Below are 6,399 nucleotides of genomic sequence, written 5' to 3' on the forward strand. Positions count from 1 at the left end.
GGTGTTGAGCGATAGCTGTACGATGAAAAGCTCCACAGGTGATTCCCTGGTTAGTATAATACGGAAGAGTGGGGAACTATGAGTGTACAGATGGGATAAAGGATGTTTAGAAAATAAATCAAATTTAAAAATATAAACTAAAATAACAGCTGTATTCGGAAACACTGAAATAAAATAAAATAAAATAAAATAAGATAAACTGCAATGGCCACTTTTGTCATTTTGGAAACACTAAGTTGAATGGTGGCAAAGCTCGGACAAATCTACTCGCAAGACTGTACTGCCCATACTCGCATAACAGTCCCATATGCATTTTCGTCATTTTTCATCTAACCTGACAGTTCGTCCTTTTTATAGGACTTCAAATAAAACAATAAAAAAAGATAGTTTGTTCTAGAAATTTCGAAAAAAAAAATTCAAAACTTGTCTGTCCAATTTGAAATATACCCGCATGAGAGTCCCATATGTGAATTATCACGAATTTAGTTAATTTATAAGGTTTATTTTCGGTGGAAAATCTAAGATTGACAGACTAAGTAATTTCTAAAGAAGATTTAATTTAGTTGATAACAAAATATTTAAAATAGTCTTTAAAGACTGGCTACAAAGATATAGAAGAAATGACTGCCTAAGAAAAAACACTACCAGATACAATTATGTATGTATGTAGTATGTATGTATGTATGAAAACCCATCAGTGGCTGATAGGTCTTTCGACCTGAGTCGGTACCGGAAGTCTCGATCGCACATTCAAACAAACATTGTTCATGCTTAATTCATCAACAATAATTGCCGCACAACCAAGGGGTCCGTTACCCCTGGCTTGGGACAGGTTTGACTCATCTTACTCCCTTCCAACTGCTCGAAACAAATAAAGAATTCTGAAAAGATACCTAAGTAGGGGAAAAGTTCATAAAACGCCCCATGTGGCTAATACGCGCCACCCTTGTTTTGAAGAATCTGTAACATTTTAAGCCTGCAAAATCTTACCAATTTGTTTTAAATGCTGTGATTGGTCATGGCAAGTATGAATTTTACCTTAAAATACCCCTGTGTCGTGATAATTTCACTATTTAGATTTTTCTTCATTTCGATCTAAATTTTAAAACACTTTCAATAAGGTGTCACCAAGCAGAGAAAAACAAATAAGACAATATTTTCTGACACATTGATAGAGGAGAATCTAAACTATGATTTTATGCTAAAAATCATACTGAACTCGCTAAGGTATGCTTTTTATGGGTATGTTCTATCACGGCCCATGCGCTCGTTATAATGCGCCAATCGTAGTAGGCTGAAAATAGCATTAATTTTCCAAAAAGCCCAATTTTCATTGAAAATGAACAAAAAGTCTTAAACCATATTTTGAGCGTTAATTCAGCCTAAAAAATATATGTTTCATTATTTTTTAAATTTTGATTAGTCCCTATGAACAGGAAATTTTGATTAGGTCCCTATGAATTAGTCCCTAGGATTAGGCCTATGGACAAATCATAGGCATTTGTAGAAAACACTTTTCTTCAACGATTACACCCATTTTTAACACAATTTGTACGTGGAATACATAGAAAATCAGCGATTCGCTTAGGTGGCGCATAATAGGGCATGTTCCCCTAACTTCCTCATAATTAAAAACTTGCCGACATACTCCGGCTGACTTGAACCCACAATCCATTGTAAATCAGTTTTCAGTTCGTTTGATATCTTGTCCTACCCCCACTTATCCCCAGTAATAGAGTTAAGCTATTATACATTTAATAATATAATCATTGACATTTTATAGAACTCACAATACCATCAACAGAAATCATCAAGGATACTTATCTTTGCTCAGCATCTTTAGTAATCTTCTAGGTCTAAGTAAGCCGTGACAAAGACGACGTTTTGGTTACCGGTGCAGAAAAAGGGAAACACAACTCGTTCCAAGTCATTCACCATTGTAATTTTATTCAAGTGAAAATGTAGGGGGAAGTGTTCCTAAATGCGCATGTTAGGTAATATGCGCATACAGCCGATTGACGATATGGCTAGAGATTCATCATATCTAATCAGTGCAGTTTGAGGGTAGTACGCTTTTAACACATGGCATGAAAAAATTAAATTGTTATATAAAGTCGAAAAAATTTAAAAATTCAAACAAGATTTTTGTCAGTTTTGATATAATATATTGAATTTTAATTATCGTGCGTACAGATTCTGTGAACAAAAATTTTAATGGTTTTTCTTTCTTATTCATCTGGAAATCGGAAATTCAACAAATTGAAGCTTTTGGCAAAGTTGTAGATGATAAGATATTGGAATACGAGACAGGTTCTGAATGCCCATATCAAGGCAGGTTAAATGCCTATATCAAGAAAAATAGATTATTCTTATAAATTTTTTACTTCCTATCATTTAAACATTAAATCTACGCTCAAATCACGATTTTACAGCGAAAAAAGAAGATCTTCATACTGATCCGATAAAAATACGATATGAACAAAATATTACCAACAAATATGGCCATATTGCATACTTAACTATGTTTCATGCCAAAGAACTAGTGATGTAAAAAATTTCACCAAAATTTCAGCCTTGACGTATGCCTAACATCCGTTTCTACCATTTTCAATTAAATAATTTCAAAATATTGCGAGTGTAAATGAAATATAGCTTAAAACATAAATATGCGCATTTAGCCCGCCGGTTTCGGGAATCGGCTATTTTGACTTCTTTTATTATAAAATTATTTTCACAAAAACTGTAAGAGATTTTAACAGAAAAATTGCTCTTACGTATAGAAAACAGATGTACGCTCATGTGCATATAGTTTTCAGCTCCTATCTATCGGAATATGGGAGAAAATGAGTGTTTTCCTTAATATGCGCATATAACCTGCCTCTCACATTCTTCTTCTATATTTGAACTTTAAACTTCCAATTCGAAAAACGGAAGACACTACCCCTCCAGCCTTTATTAGTTCCGATCGTTTTCCTTCAGCAGAACTTTTCCCACCAATACTTAAAATATCGCAATTATCACGAAATCCAGCATCGGAATCCACAAATTGACCGATGAAAAATATCATCCCTTGTTTTTCCGTTAAGGACCCAAAACAAAATATTCGAATATCCGACACATTCTTCAAAATTCAATCTTCATTATTTCGAGCTTGTTCTTGATTTGGATACTGCTTTACGTTCCCATAAACGAATGAATATGTTCGCACTTTCTCCCATAATTTAAAAGCGTCTAGCCAATAATTCACATTCTCCATATTTTTCATCATTCCTTCAGTAGAACAAAAACGTTATCAAACATGTTTTCCACATAATTTAGCATGTACTTTTAAAAATTAATTATTATTTTGAACAATTTCCCCAAGTCAATTACCCACACAGAGCAAATAAAACCTCGCTCGTTCTCTCGGTACTTCGATCAGCTCCTGTTTTCAAACTAAGCCCCCAACTAATCACAAATACTTTCTTCACATATTCCTAGCGAAACCACATTATCTGTTACAGAAATTTTCGAAACTATAATATTTCTGCCAATAAATTTGAAAGAAATACTATCACACGGCTAGTGAACGGTAGACAATGTGCAACTCGAGACCCCATACACCCAACCTTCGGGTAGTGGTCATATCACCTTTTGTCTGCAACTCCGATTCTCTACCTCCCCGTGGTGCTAGCTGGGGTGCGAGCAACCTTAGCAGAGATCGGGTATCCAACCCCGGTGGATGCTTTGGTCGCATGCAGACTGAGTCAGGGGGCTTTGTACGCGTCTGTTCTCCATGTCAGGGGCGGCGTGCGGAGTGCAACAGCGTCCTGGTGGTGTTCGGGACCCAAAACAGACCGGTTCTTCAACATCAGCATCATCAACGTGCACAGCCCTCACCTCGGAAGTACCGGTGACGACAAAGACGAATTCTACGCGCAGCTGGAGCGTGAATACGATCGTTGCCCAAAACATGATATCAAGATCGTCATCGGGGATTTCAATGCTCAGGTCGGCAAGGAGGAGGAATTCAAACCGACAATTGGAAGGTTCAGTGCGCACCAGCTGACCAACGAAAACGGCCTCAGACTTATTAATTTCGCCGCCTCCAAACGAATGGCCGTACGTAGTACCTTTTTTCAGCACCGCCTCCCACACAAGTACACCTGGAGATCACCGTACCAAACGCAATCACAGATTGACCACGTTTTGATTGACAGCCGGCACTTCTCGGACATCATCGACGTCAGATCCTGTCGGGGCGCCAACATCGAGTCGGACCATTATCTGGTGATGGTGAAGATGCGCCCAAAACTTTTCGTAGTGAACAACACGCGAAACCGGCGCCCGCCTCGGTTAAATATCGCGCGACTGAAGTAACTTGAGGTCGCGGCAGACTACGCGCAATCAGTCGAAGCAGCGCTGCCGGCAGAGGACGAGCTTGACGAAGCCCCTTTCGAGGACTGTTGGGATACCATCAAAACAGCCATCAACGGTGCTGCGGAGAACGTCATCGGTTATGTGGAGCGATCTCGATGGAAATACTGGTTCGACGAGGAGTGTAGGAGGGTGATGGACGAAGAGAATGCCGCGCGGGCGGCAGTAGTGCAGAGAGGCACCCGTCGAAATGTGGAAAATCACCGACAGCGGAAGAGGCAGCGAGTCCGACTTTTCCAGGAGAAAAAGCGCCGCCTGGAGGAGGAGGAGCTCGAGGAGCTGGAGCACCTGCATCGTTCCCAAGAAACACGAAAGTTCTATCAGAAACTCAACGCATCCCGCAAAGGCTTCGTGCCGCAAGCCGAAATGTGCCGGGATAAGGACGGGGGTATCCTGACAGACAATCGTGAGGTGATCAAAAGGTGGAAGCAGCACTTCGATGAACACCTGAACGGCGCACATGCAGGAGATCAAGACGGTGGGGGAAGGTACATCGCCGGCGTAGCCAACGACGAAGAGGAGCCACTCCCAACGATGAGTGAAGTTAAGGAAGCCATTCGCCAGCTGAATAGAAACAAGTCGGCTGGGAAGGATGACATCGCAGCTGAACTCATCAAAATGGGCCCGGACAGGTTGGCCGATTGCCTACACCGGTTGATAATCCGGATCTGGGACATAGAACAACTACCGGAGGAGTGGAAGGAGGGGGTAATATGCCCCATCTACAAGAAGGGCGACAAATTGGACTGTGAGAACTACCGAGCGTTCACTGTCCTCAATGCCGCCTATAAAGTGTTGTCCCGAATCCTACTCCGCCGCCTAACGCCGCCAGCAAACAGATTCGTGGGAAGTCATCAGGCCGGCTTCATGGAGGGACGGTCTACGACGGACCATATATTCACATTACGGCAAATCCTCCAAAAATGCCGGGAACACCAAGTCCCTACGCACCATCTATTCATCGACTTCAAAGCCGCATACGACACGATCGACCGTAACGAGCTATGTAAAATCATGGACGAGAACGGCTTTTCCGGGAAGCTGATCAGACTGATCAAGGCGACGATGGATGGAACGCAGTGCTGTGTGCGGATTTCGGGTGAATTGTCGAGTTCATTCGAATCGCGCAGGGGGCTTCGACAAGGTGATGGTCTACCCTGCATGATGTTCAACGTGGCGCTAGAAGGTGTTATTCGATGAGCGGTGGGCGAAATGCGGGGCACGATTTTCAACAGATCCAGTCAACTTATCTGCTTTGCCGATGACATTGATATGGTCGACAGATCAACTGCGGCGGTGGAGGAGATCTACCGCAAACTGAAACGCGAAGCAGGAAGGATTGGGTTGATGATTAAAACGTCCAAGACGAAGTATATGCTGGCCTGCGGATCCGAGACCGACCGAACCCGCTTGTCCAGTAATAACAAGGTCACGATCGACGGCGACGAGCTGGAGATAGTCGAAGACATTGTCTATCTCGGCTCACTGGTGACCGCAGACAATGACACCAGCCGTGAGATCCGGAGGCGAATTATCAGCGGAAGTCGTGCCTACTATGGACTCCACAAGCAACTGCGGTCGAGAAGACTTAGCCCTCGCACGAAGTGTAACCTGTATATGACGCTCATTAGACCGGTTGTTCTCTACGGGCACGAGACATGGATATTGCTCGAGGAGGACCTGCGTACACTCGGAGTATTCGAGCGACGAGTGTTAAGAACCATCTTTGGCGGTACAGGAGAACGGAGTGTGGAGGCGAAGGATGAACCATGAGCTCGCGCGACTCTACGGCGAACCCAGTATCCAGAAGGTGGTGAAAGCTGGCCGGATACGCTGGCCAGGACATGTTGCGAGAATGCCGGACGACTGTCCTGCAAAACAGGTGTTCGCTACGAATCCGGTAGGAACAAGACGAGCGGGGGCGCAACGAGCGAGGTGGTTAGACCAAGTGGAGCGTGATCTGGCGAACGTGGGGTGCCCGAG

Source organism: Uranotaenia lowii, chromosome 3 (assembly GCF_029784155.1).
Source record: "Uranotaenia lowii strain MFRU-FL chromosome 3, ASM2978415v1, whole genome shotgun sequence".
NCBI classification, from domain to species: domain Eukaryota; kingdom Metazoa; phylum Arthropoda; class Insecta; order Diptera; family Culicidae; genus Uranotaenia; species Uranotaenia lowii.